This window comes from Miniopterus natalensis, chromosome 9, assembly GCF_054644295.1.
Source record: "Miniopterus natalensis isolate mMinNat1 chromosome 9, mMinNat1.hap1, whole genome shotgun sequence".
In the NCBI taxonomy this organism is placed as follows: domain Eukaryota; kingdom Metazoa; phylum Chordata; class Mammalia; order Chiroptera; family Miniopteridae; genus Miniopterus; species Miniopterus natalensis.
This window is the reverse complement of record NC_142089.1, coordinates 61,467,519-61,481,126: the sequence shown is the minus strand read 5'-3', so window position 1 is coordinate 61,481,126 and position 13,608 is coordinate 61,467,519.

Here is a 13,608-nt window from a genome sequence, read left to right as displayed (position 1 = left end):
GCACCGCCTGCCCTACTGATGGCGGCCACAGGTCCAGACACAGGAGCGACCGCTTCGGACAGACTTCAACCAGTTCTCACAATCTCATTAAGTCAAATCCCTATAATCGTTATTTTTGGTAGATATCACTCTATAATGTTTCTACTTTTCTGATTGACCATGATGCCAGATTTTGTACTATAAATGGTTCCGGAAAAACTAAATCTAAAACTGACAGTTTCTCCAAATTAGTTCCAAGTTTCATGGAATTGATCCTCTGTTTTAATAGGACCACTTACCCTACTTCTGGTGGTAAAAGGGCCAAAGCATGCAGTTGCAAAGCATTTACTTATTACACGCAACCACATCCATTTAGAAGAGATGAATTTAGTGATCAAGCATATGGTTGCAAAACTCAAAAACCTCTTTTGACTTACAAGTCATGGAGATTTCTTTCTGGTTCATATTGCATGAAGACCTCTGCAGGGCTGCTGCAGCTGCATCCCACCTGTCTTTTCATCTTGCACCTCAGGCAGAAGGAGAAGTGCTGATCTGGAAAAAGCTCTTCTCATAGCACCAAGGGCAGCAAGAGAGCTGGTAAAGGGAGCTCCTTCCCTTTACAGTCTAGGCTCAAACACAGCATTTATATTTATCAGGTAAACATGTAACATAGTCAAAACTGAATTCTATGGGATAGAAATGTGTCATCCTCTCCTCAAAAGATGAAGAATGAATAATGGCCACCAGCAATGCAACCGGGCACAGTAATTTATTAGATGACTAGAAATAAGATTGGTTAGTATTTATTAGAAGCCTGGAAGATCAAGTGCCAAACTATCTCAAAGCACAGAGAAAAAAAAAGTGAGATAAAAATTATAGTGAAAGTAAAAAATAAATAAAAACATTAGTTCCAGAAGCAGGGTGGTGGGGGGTACGGATGGGCAAAATTGAAATAAAAAGCTCTGATTTTGCACCAGGCACTATTGATAAAAAAATAAGGTAAATTCTGGTAAATTTTCTGACACTAAGAACTGATTAAAAAACAAACAAGCAAACAAACAAAACCACTAACAGTAATTCAAGCAGAACTAATAAAATATCCTCAAAGAAAATAAAACCAAAAAAACAACAGGCCATCATCAGGGGTTTTCATCTCTAAAACTGGAAGATTAGAAGCAATAAAACATAAAATAACTATATGGAGAGTAGTAACAGTGAAAGGGCTGTTGTCTGCTGAATCCTATACCAGTCAAGACCTCATTCACTGGTAAAAATGAAAGGTAGCTATCTGGGGTTATACAATAATTCTGAGAGTCTTGTTTCTTATTTATAAAACAATAACAATGTATGTAACATAAAAGAAACCTGAAAATTGTAAAGAAGAGAAAAATGTAATAAAATTGATATGTAGACTATCTAAGTAGGTATACAGCTAACTAGCTAGATATAGGTGGATATAGAAATGTATGTATAAATAGCAATATGCAGAGTTACAGTTAGCCAGTAACTGTTCATACAAATAAACTTGCAATGTATGGATGGCATCTGTTTCTGAGTTTGGTGCCCAACTGATTGACTGGTTTCTATGCCATTGCTACATTTTGAATACAGGCAATGGCATAAAAGTGTATAAGTATTTAGGGTATCTAAGGTGGCATTGCTTATAGTGGCCAAAACTAGAAACATTGTAAATGTCCATCAATAAAACAATACTGTTGAAATTAGTTTTCTGTTACAACTTTATTTTTTTTTTGTTTAATGTTCACATATGCTAAAATATTTTTTATCTAATAATGGAAATATATGATTTTATGAAAAGATGAAAAATGTATAAAAGTGACTGCTCTCTAGGCTCCAAAGTTAACCTCCACAAATTCAAAGGTATCAGAAAGATATTCCTATGATCAAAATACAGTAAAATTGAAAGAAAGGAAAAGATGCCTAAAACAATACCAAGAATATCAATGATGGCAACAACACTGAAAAATAATAAATAATTCTTGGATTTAATATAAAATAATAATTTTAAGTACCTAGGAGGAGTTTACCAAGATGGTGACATGGAAGGTGCTAGGCTTGTCTACTTCCACAGATATACCAAATTTATAGAGACACATGAAGCAACTCACCCTGAAAAAGATCCAGAAACTAGCTGAGTGGCTCCTACACATCAGTCAAATGAGAAAATATCCACATAATCACTAATCAAAATGAGTAGGAAAGACTGAGACACACTTTTATTATAAACCAAAAGAAAGTAGGGGTAGCTATACCTAATGAAACAAAATAGTCTGTAAGCCAAAGACTGTATCAAAAGGCAAAGAAGGTCATTTTATAATGATAAAGAAGTCAATTCATTAAGAGGACATAGCATTTGAAAATATTTCTGCATCCAACATAGAGCATATAAATATATAAAGCAAATGTAAACAATACATTTAAAAAATAAATAGAACTATAATAAGAACAGATGACTTTCTCACAATCAATAATGAATAGATCATTCAGTCAGAAAATAAATAAGAAAATACTCAAATTACATGTTAACATAGGGCCCTAACACACACATAAAGAACATTCCATCCAACAGCAGCACGATATTTATTTTTCTCATGTACACATGAAACATTCTACAGGAAGGATCATATGTGAAGCTACAAAACAAGTCTTAATAAAATTAAAAATATTGATATTATGTCAAGCATTGTTCCAAGTACAAAGGCATGACACTAGAAATAAATTATAAGAAGAAAATGGAAAATTCAACTCTGTGATGTTATCCACATACTCCTGAACAACCAAAGAGACGAAAAAATCAAAAGAGAATTTAGAAAATATCTTGAGACAAACAAAAATGTAAATACAACATAGCAAAACCTATGGAATGTAACAAAAGCAAGGCTAAGTGGAAAATTAATAGTGATAAATGCCACATTAAGAAAATAACAAATAATTAACCATATTTTACCTCTCAAAGAACTAGGAAAGGAAAACAAAGTGCAAAGTTAGTAGAAGAAAGAATAATAACAATATCAGAGTGCAAATAAATAAAATAAAGACTAAAAAAACTGGAGAAAACATTAATTAAACTTAGGTGTCATTTTGAAAAGATAAGCAAAATAGGCAAGAATTTGGTTAGACCTAAGGGAGGAAAAAAGAGAGAGAGAGAGCTCAAATAAAATAAAATCAGGAATGAAAGATGAGATGTTACAACTTTTACCATAGAAATACAAATGATCATAAGAGACTACTATGAACAATTATACACCAACAAATCGGAAACTACAAAAGAAATTAGTAAATTCCTAGAAATACACAATATACCAAAACTTAATCACGGAAAAATAGAAAGTATGAAAAGACCAATTATAAATAAAAAGAATAAACCAGTAATCAAAAACATCTCAATAGCTTGACTGGAGTGGGTTGGTGGTTGGGAGTCAACATATGATCCAGGAGGTCATGGATGGTTTCATTCCCAGTCAGGCCACATGCCTGGATTGCAGGCTTGAGCCCCAGTGGGGGGTGTGCAGGAGGCAGCCGATCAATGACTCTCTCTCATCACTAATGTTTCTATCTCTCTCTCCCTCTCCTTCCCTCTCTCTGAAATAAATAAAAAGATATTTTAAAAAACAACAAAAACAAAACACACACATTCCAATAAACAAAAGTCTAAGACCAGATGGTTTCATTGGTGAACATTTAAAAAAGAATTAATGCAAATTCTTCTCAAATTCTTCCAAAAATACAGAGGAGGAAGAAACCCTTTTTAACTTATCTTACAAAGCCAGCATAACTTTGGTAACAAGAACATTACAAGAAAAAATATATAGACCGATAGACATGACAAACACAGATGCAAAATACTCAACAAAATATTAGCAAATAGAATTCAACAGCACGTTAAAAAGGTCATGCATCATGACCAAGTGGGATTTTTTCCAGGGATGCAAGGATGGTTCAATAGCTGCAAATCAATCAGTGGGATATACCACAAAAACAAATAGAAGAATGAAAATCATGATCATTTCAATAGAAGCAGAAAAATATTTGAAAATTTCAACATTCTTTCATGAAAAAAAAATCTCTCAACAAAGTGTCTATAGAGGGAATGTACCTCAACATAATAAAGGTCACATATGATGACCGCGTAACAGTGAAAAGCTGAAAAGTTTCTCTCTATCTTCAGGAACAAAACAAGGTCCCCCTCACTCTTGCCACTTTTTTTTTTAAATTCTCATCCGAGGATATTTTTTTTATTGCTTTTCAGAGAGAGTAGAAGGGAGAGAGAGAGAGAGAGAAAGAGAGAGAGAAACATTGGTGTGAGAGAGACACATCAATTGGTTGCCTCCCGCATGATCCCCAACCAAGGCCAGGGATCAAGCCTGCAACCGAGGTACGTGCCCTTGGCCAGAATCGAACCAGGGACCCTTCAGTCCAGGGGCTGATGCTCTAGTCACTGAGAAAAACTGGCTAGAGCCCTCTTGCCACTTTCATTTAATCTAGTACTGGAAGTTCTAACTAGAGTAATAGACAAGAAAAATAACAACAGGCATCCAAGCTGAGAATGAAGGAGTAAAACTCACTATTTGCAGATGATCTTGTGTACTGAATACCCTAAAGGAGCAATTTCCACCATGACCAAGTGGGATTTATTCAACCTTGTTTAACTCATAGCATGCATAAACTAATTATTATAATTCTGCGGCACAAAAAAAATTATATTTTTTTGCTGACCTGACAAAAAATAGGTATACATTTGTTTCATTCACACCAGACAGCTATTATTGTGTTGGATGTTGTCATTTTTTTCACTTGACCATCTAAGAGAAAAGAGGTCAGTGCCCCTGACTAAATAGTCAGGTGTTGCATGTTTTAAAGTTTCTTGCTGCACACCAGTTGAAAGCCATCGTCCTAAAGACTCTGTCAAATAACTATTGGAACAAATTGATAAACTCAGTAAAGTCATAGCATACAAAATCAATATCCAAAAATCAGTTGTGTTTTGATACACTAATGGTGAACTATCAGAGTGATGTATAAAACAGTCTCATTTACAATAGTATCCAAAAGAATAAATAAATTTAAAAATAAATTTAACGAAGGAAATGGAAGATCTGTAGATTGAAAACTATAAGACACTGATGAAAAAAATTTATAAGATGAACAAATAGAAAAATATCAATGTTCATAGATTAGAAGAATTAATGTTATTAAAATATTTATACTACCCAAAACAAACTACAGATCAAATGCATTTCCTATCAATATTCCATGCCATTTTCACACAAAATAATTGTATGGAGCCAAAAAATGCCCTAAATAGCCAAAGTAATCTTGAGAAAGGAGATTTCAAAACATATCTCAAAGTTATAGCAATCACAACAGTTTGGTATTGGTATAAATAGGGACACATAGATTAATAAAGCAGAAGAGAAAACACAGGAATAAATCCACATTTATACAGTGAGCTAATTTATGACAATGGAGCCAAGAAAATACAGTGGGGTGAGGACAGTCTCTCACATAAACAATGCTGTGGAAACTGAATAACTACATCCAAAAGAATGAAATTGGATCTCCATCCTACACAATACATAAAAGTCAACTCAATGGATTAAAAACTTGAACATAAGACCTGAAATTATAAAACTCTAGAGGAAATCAACAGATTAGTTCCTTGACATTAGTCTTGGCAATATTTTTTTTAAATTTGACATCAAAAACAGAGGCAACAAAAGCCAATATAAGTGGGACTACATGAAACTAAAAAGTTTCTGCAAAGCAAAGAAAACTATCAACAGAATTAAAAGGTAACCTATGGAATGTGAGAACATATTTGCAAAACATATATCTGATTAGGGGTTAATATCCAAAATATGCAAAGAACTCATACAGCCCAATACCAAAAAAATAAATAAAAATAAATAAATAAATAATAAGCAAAGGACCTCAATGGTTATTTTTAGGAAAACATCTAAATAGTCAACAGTTTTATGAAATAATGCTCAAGGATGTTCAATATCACTAACCATCGGAAAATGCAAATCAAAACAGCAATGAGATATGACCTTAGACCAGTATTATATCTTTTATCAAAAGACAAGGGATAGAAAAATCATAGTGAAGATGTAGAGATAAGGGAAGACTTATGTACTGTTTGATGTAAATTTAAATTGGTGTAGCCATTATGGAAAACAGAATGGAGTTTCCTCAAGAAATTTAAAATAAAATTACCACATGACTTAGGAATTTAATATATCCAAAAAAACCAAAATCATTTTCTTGTAGAGGTATCTGTACCCTCATGTTCATTGCAGCATTATTTAAAATAGACAAAATATGCAATAATTTGTTTACAAATGAATGGATAAAGAAATGTGAGATAGATATAAATAGATATAGATATAATGAAATATAATTCACCATTAAGAAAAAAATCCTATAATTTCTGACAATGTAGATGAACTTGGAGGGTATTACGCTAAATTAAAAATACCAAAAAAGAGACAAATACTACGTGGTATCACTTATACATATGAAATCTGAAAAAACAAATGTCATAAAGCAATAGAGAGTGGAAAAGTGGTTGCCAGGGGTTGAACTTGTGGGGATCCAGGGAGAGGTTGGTAAAACTGCAAATTTTCAGTTATCAGATGAATGAGTTCTGAGGATGGCATGTAGTACATGATGGGCATAATTGATACTAATTCTGTGTTGTATAATCAACAATTGCTAAGAGAATAAAACTTAATTGTTCTCACCCCCCCAAAAAGAAGTAAATATCTGAGGTGGATTTGTTAATTAACTCGATGAGGGGAATCTTTTTACAATGTGTGTATATATCAAACCATCAAATTGTGTACTTTAAATATTTTGTAATTATATTTCTCAATTACACCTCAATAAAGCTGAAAAATAAAGTCATAAATACCTATAATTGAAAACTAATAAAGGTGTTTAACCTTCTCTCACCTCTTTACCTCCTAATTTTTTTGTAGTATTGTTCATATTATAATAATTTGATATTACAATACTATTAATAAATACTATTGTATTATTATGTAATGTAAGTAGTACAATTGTAATTATGCAATGTATGTAATACTATTAGAATATTATTTTATAAACTAAATTTTATGTTCATATTACAATGATATATGACTCATGTAGCAATAAAATTAAAAACAAATAGAAGGGAATCGACAACAAGAACACAAATAATTCATGGGTTAAACACAAAAATAACAAAAAATATAAAGTATAAGTGAAAAACAATGGAAGCCCTTAACCTCCTTTCACTTTCTCCCTACTCATTTCATGAAATATTCACATATGTGTTACTAACGTGTGCAAGTTTATAGCATTTAAAACATGAGCATTCTGTTAGGAACCACTACACTCAGTTAATAAACCTTACTTGGTGCTCTGCATTGACATGAACCTGATGCTGGCCACTAGTTATTTTGCCATAGCTTCTTTATCCATCTTTTGGTTGGTTAAATTGCAGCACCAAGAAGTCTTCCATCTCCATTACCACCAGGGATTATGGCTATTAACATTTCTGAGTTTTAATATATTTGAAAACATCTCCGTGTTGCCTTTATACAAAAACATTTTGACTCACGCATTCTTTTCCCTGGGACTTTGTATCTATTGCTTGTTTCACTCTCTACTACCATTTAATATTCCTATGGAGAAGGCTGAGGCCAAGCTTATTGATTCTCCTCATTGGTGCCATTTTTAAAAAATGTCTAGATCACCAAGAAAATATTTATTTGCCTTAAAGTCCAGTTACTTCAAGAACATGACTTAGTATTAATTGCCTTGTATTAAATTTTCCTAATATATACTGCAACATTCAATTTGCAGGAATTATTTACTTTTTAAAGTTTACTGCTTCTAATATGGTAGAGAATATAAGAATATAATCCAATTGCATTTTTCAGTTTTTTCTTCTAAAAAATAACAATTGTGTGTATCTGATAACTTTTATAGCCATCATTTTCCACTTAAAATTAATTTTGCTCATGCTGTTTTCTGATATTGTCCTCTGTCATGTCCTTTGAATCTCTGTTGCTTCCATGTGGCTTTTATCTTTCTCCTTTCTTCTGTTGTTCATTTTTTTATTGGTTTCAGGGAGAATCATGCATGAAAAACATCTTTCTTTTCCTGAAATATTTAACTAGAAATGCCAATTTAGGATATTAAAATTATTTGATCTGCTATGTAGAGAATTAAATTAGAGCATGTGGAAACAAAAAGTCTAGTGGGACTCATATTATTTGAGGGAGAGGTGATTGGTACTTGGAATATTAATATCAGCTGTGATGGAGAGAAGTACTCAGATGTAATTTGGAATATACTGCATAGGATTTGGAGATTTGTTAGATGTAATAGGTAATGTTAAAGGAAAGTGATTTCTAACTGCTATAGATTCAATCATGTTATTCCTGATTACACCATTAGGATTACATTGAAATCTGTTCATTTCACTTTGCTTAAAATTATACATAACTAATCAATGATGAAATCAATCAACAGCAAAAATCATCAATATACACCACTAATCCAGTCTGCGGTACTAACTCTACCAAAAAAAAGAATATATACATATATATATATATACACACATATATGTATATATGTATATATATGTATTCTTATATATACACACACACACATATATATATATATATAAAATCTCCACTCTTTTCAATTTCTGTGAGCTAGCTCTAGTATGCTATTTTTCATTTTAATAAGGTCTAAAAATTAAAATGCCATTGAGATCTAAGGCGATGAAATTTCTTTTAATTGTGAAAAAAAAATGATTTCAATATCTTAGGTTCTAAGTAGAAGCTCTTAGACACTGGAATTATCTAAAAGTGCCAGAAAACCATATAAAGCATCACTTCAAAAGTGTTAATGAGATGGCAAGTGATTAAGAAATACTCAGGTGAGGAAATGCATGAATGTGGGACCATAAGGAGGTGAACAGAGCACTGAAACTGGTTTCATCCAAAGAACTCAAGCAGCCAGGTGAACATATTCACCTGTTTTCAAGGCCTTACAAGGCTTGAAGTACATGAGGCAAAGTCCCTGCTAATAGATTTCTCCTCTCAGAAATCTAGACGGTCAAAAGCTTATACCTTTGAAAGGGTATAAAAATGAGAATAAAGCAATTCCCTAACCCATTCACCACAATTGCACTGCAAGGAAAAATTCTCCATTTTAATGTCGATGCTAAATTGGGGCTTGGGATAACCCCTGAGAATTTGTACCCATAAGCCAGCCCTCATTCAGACTTGTGGACTGAATTCATACCACTGTGGTCTGAAAACCACAAACCAATCATTCAGTTTAATGTAACCATGGATCTGTACTTGTCCAGGAGGCTGAGAAGACACACAATCACAAAACCTTTCTGGAAAGCTTCAACGTCTTCTAGGCCTCAAATAAATCATACAAATATAATCCTTAGTAAAATGAGCACAATGAACAAAGTTAATAAATTCAGAAGGAAAAAATACACCATGAGGAAAACCAGCAGAACAACAGACCATAGAAACATATCTGCAAATACCTTCATTATTAACATGATCAAATCTAAAATATTAAATAGCTATATTTCAGGTATTTAAAAACATAAAATTTCAACAGCTTAAAGAGAATATAAATCTACAAAGAATGGTCAGACAGATTTGAAACACAGTCAAATAGCACTGAGAGATGAAAAGTAAAATGACAGAAAGTTTAAATTAGGCACATTTAGTGGCAGAGAGGATACAGTTGAAAGAAGAATTAGTAATCTGAAAGATTGTGTACAGAAATTATCTCAAATATCATAGATGAGTAGAGACCTAAAGAGATGAAAATATCACTGTTTAGAGAGAAAATGACTAAGAACTATTCTGAACAGATGAAAGGTTAAAATCTATAGTTGTGGGAATCCAAATGTGGCGTATGTAGTATATAATAGGTAAACCTACACCTATTCACCTCAGAGTGACACTGCCACACAACAGAGACAAGGTGGGTTAAAGTATTTCGTTATCAAATGATTAAAATATTTTTTCAATTTTTTATAGAAATAGACACATAGGTTCTCATATGTCTTAATCTCTAAATCTATGGAATTTTTATATGTGTTTTAGTGATTTCTCAATTTTTGTGTGATCAGAGAATATGGCCTGTATTAAAATAATCCTCTTAACCTTGATGAAGCATACTTTTGGGCACAGATGCTGGTCAATATTTATAAGTGTTCTTTGTATGCTTGAAAAAAAAAAAAAAAAGTGTATTCTTTACTGCATTGGATTAAGCCTGTTAATCATTTTATCAGTCATTACCAGTCCAAGAAAACCGAAACCACACTGGATATTTTGAATTAAGCTGGGCTTATTTAATGCAGAAGTTTGCTTCAACAGTATTGCAAGAGCTGGAGGAGCAAAAGGGAGAAGGAGATATTACTAGAGCCGAATCAGTTACTTTTGTTCCTGGCTGCCCTGCTACTGAGCTTAGATGCTGATGAGCTGCTAAGGTAGCATCTCACTCACCCACCAGAAGCCATCTCTATTTTCATAGCCAGTGCTACCGAAGCTGCTGGAGGCTTCAATAGCCTTCAATTACCTAAATCACCTGCAATAACTTGCTGCCTTTGTACCATCTGAGCAAGAGCTATTTTGCCACTGCTGTTTGTAGTAAAGAAGTTCTGAGGGTTTGTTGGAGTCTGGTGGAGCCTGCTGCCACCTGTGATTGCTGCTGCCAGGGCCATGGCGGCTGCTTTAAAATTCTTTTCAGAGAATTCTAACGTCTCATTCCTCTCGGCATTGGCATCCATTGATTGCCTTTTTCCTTTCGAGTTGTGATTTTCTTGTTCTTGGTTCGATGAGTGATAATTCTAGCTGCATCCTTTACATTTTGCCTGCTGTGTTAGCAGACTCTGGGTCTTATTTAAATTTTGTATTCTGTTAGATATTCACTCTCTTTAGATGTGTGATGTGGTCTTGGCTGAATTTTGCAGGCTGAGGTTCCAACGACTATTTAATTTTCAGAACTATTATGGTGTTATTTTATTCTGTTTCATTTATTGATACTGGGTCTCCCACTGCTTCCTGCTGAAGTTGCATGAAGGGGGCAAAGAAAGTTCCCAGGCCAGGCCACTCAGTGTCTCTTGGTGGGGAACACATGTGGTAGGAACTTCCCCAGATCCCAGCTACTCAGGCATCTCATGAGGAGCATCTCAGCACATGGAGACAAAATAATTTCCAGGAGCAGGCCATTTGCTTTGACTGCATCCCGTTTGCCAGTTCTACCCACTTGTACTGGGTGAGGAAAGGGTCTTGGACCCACAGGGACAAAGAGACTCCTGGGACCAAGCTGCTCTCTGTAGCTGGGTCTCTCTTGCCAGGTTTGCCACACTCCCTTGGTATCTTGATGGGAAAGGAGAGTGCTTCCTCTGGCTGCTAATCTTTGCTGGGGCCCTCAGTGGACACCTCTCACTAGAGTTGTCAGGCTTTCCTGATGTTGCCAGAGAGATGTCCATTCAAAACTGCCCACATTTGCTGAGTCCCCTGACTCAGGGAAGTATTGGGTCTGGGTGGCCTTCTGTTAGGTTGTAGTCCAAACCAGCTGGCCATCTTCTTACTACCTGCCCCAGTTCTACTTTGGTTGGCTATAGTGCCATTTCGAGGTTTTATAATAGTGCTTAGTGGAGAGGGGTAAGAAAAAAATAAGTCTGTGTTATCTTTTCTAGACTGGAAGTATCATTATTTTTTAAATTGTACACATGATTTGTATTGTACACATTAATTTATTTTAAAAAATAAATTAGAATTTTAAATATAAGTTGCTTACCAGGCTTAATATTTTTGGTTTGTTTGGTATCCCCTTTAAACTTACTCTTGGATCACTGCTTATAGGAAAAGCAAAGTGAGTTTGCATGTGAATAAAAGTTATTTCCCCCTAATTTTACATTTCTAAGTATCAAAAGGAGATCCAACAAGCATCATCAACAAGCTATGATCATTCATCATCTGAACAATTCATCTGTATTTTAAATGTCATATATACTTATTTATTCTATTGGATTTATTGTATCCTGAATCTTACAATTTGTTTGGAAATGTGGATCGATGCTTTTTTAAAAGTCATACACTAAATTGTCATAAAGTTAATTTTTTAAAAATGAACACCTATTGCTAGAGCTAAAGCAGCTGCTTTGGCTCCTGGCTGTACTTTCTATTCGAGTTTAAATGCTGATGAACTGCTAAAGCAGCATTGTTGTCTCTGACCAGAAGCCATCACTATTTTCATAGTACCTCTTATTTTAAATATATTATTCAAGCTTTTTCATCATAACATACCTACAAGCATAGTATTATTATCTATATTACATAAATAAGAAATGAGAAAATGGATGCTAATTTCCCCCCATAATTTTTCCATGATTACAGAGCTATAAAGTGGAAAAACTGGTAAATGAACTCATATCTCCTTCCAAAGTCCATGTTGTGTATATCATGTAAAAAAATGACAATATCCAATTAATGCTGCACAGAAAGAAAAAAAAAGTGTTACTTAGCTTATCTTATTTCTCTCTTACGTTTTTCATAAATTCAATACTAGAATTTCTATTTTTTAGCAGAAAGTAAAAAAACATTAAAAACAGGAAATCCTGCAAAAATGAGGACATCTTTCTCTCTTTCCATGGCTTTATTTTATTTTAAAAAATGCAGTTAGAATCAGATGCACATAGTCAAAAACTGAAAACAAATATTTGTCTGAGGAACATAAATGCCTTAAGAAATTTAAAGAAATGCTTTCCTCTAATCTCACTACATGTATGTAGAGTAGAAATGAGCTTCTCTAGTTTAAATTGGGTAGTATTACTTTGAGTTTGATATAAATATTTTGGGGAAAAGAAGATTAATTGCATTCCTAGAAAGATTTATGAGAGTCACTGTTTTCTCAGTGTATTCATAGAATTTACTAGTAGTTTTAATCTGGAATATTTTTGCAAAGTATAAACATTTTTAAGTGCTTTGTGAAAAGCAATTTCATCCTGAGATGGATCATTGAAAACAACTTACTTTTTATATATTTTTCAAGTTCTAAGTGATGCTATACCTGTGAAAGGGAGTTTCCATTTTGTAATCTCACAGATAACCTTCTATCTAAATGTCTGAGCTGTGGCTTGTTAAAGAGGTTTCACATTTTACTGGAACATACAAACATCTAAATAAAACTGGATGCATTTTTCACTTGGAGAACAAAAGTTAAGAACCAACATTCTTCAGCTTTTACATCTATAAATGTCATCATTTCAGCCAAAGAAAGAACTCTTTGTGAAAAATTTTTAATAAAAACATACCTGATATATTTTTCAAAGTCTCCCTTTAAAAAATTGAAAGTACTTCCAACATTAATACACTCAAGTAAATAATCCTTGACCAGACATTTTATATCTCCTTGGGTTGATGGTAACCAGCCAAATCTCATATAGTGTTCACCTTTCTTCTGAAAATGCTTGGATAACAATGCTTCTCTGCTGAATATTTCCTTAACCTTTTTAAGACTTAGGATTTTTGGTTTTCCTTTTCTTTTTAATTTAGCATTTAACTGTAGGCT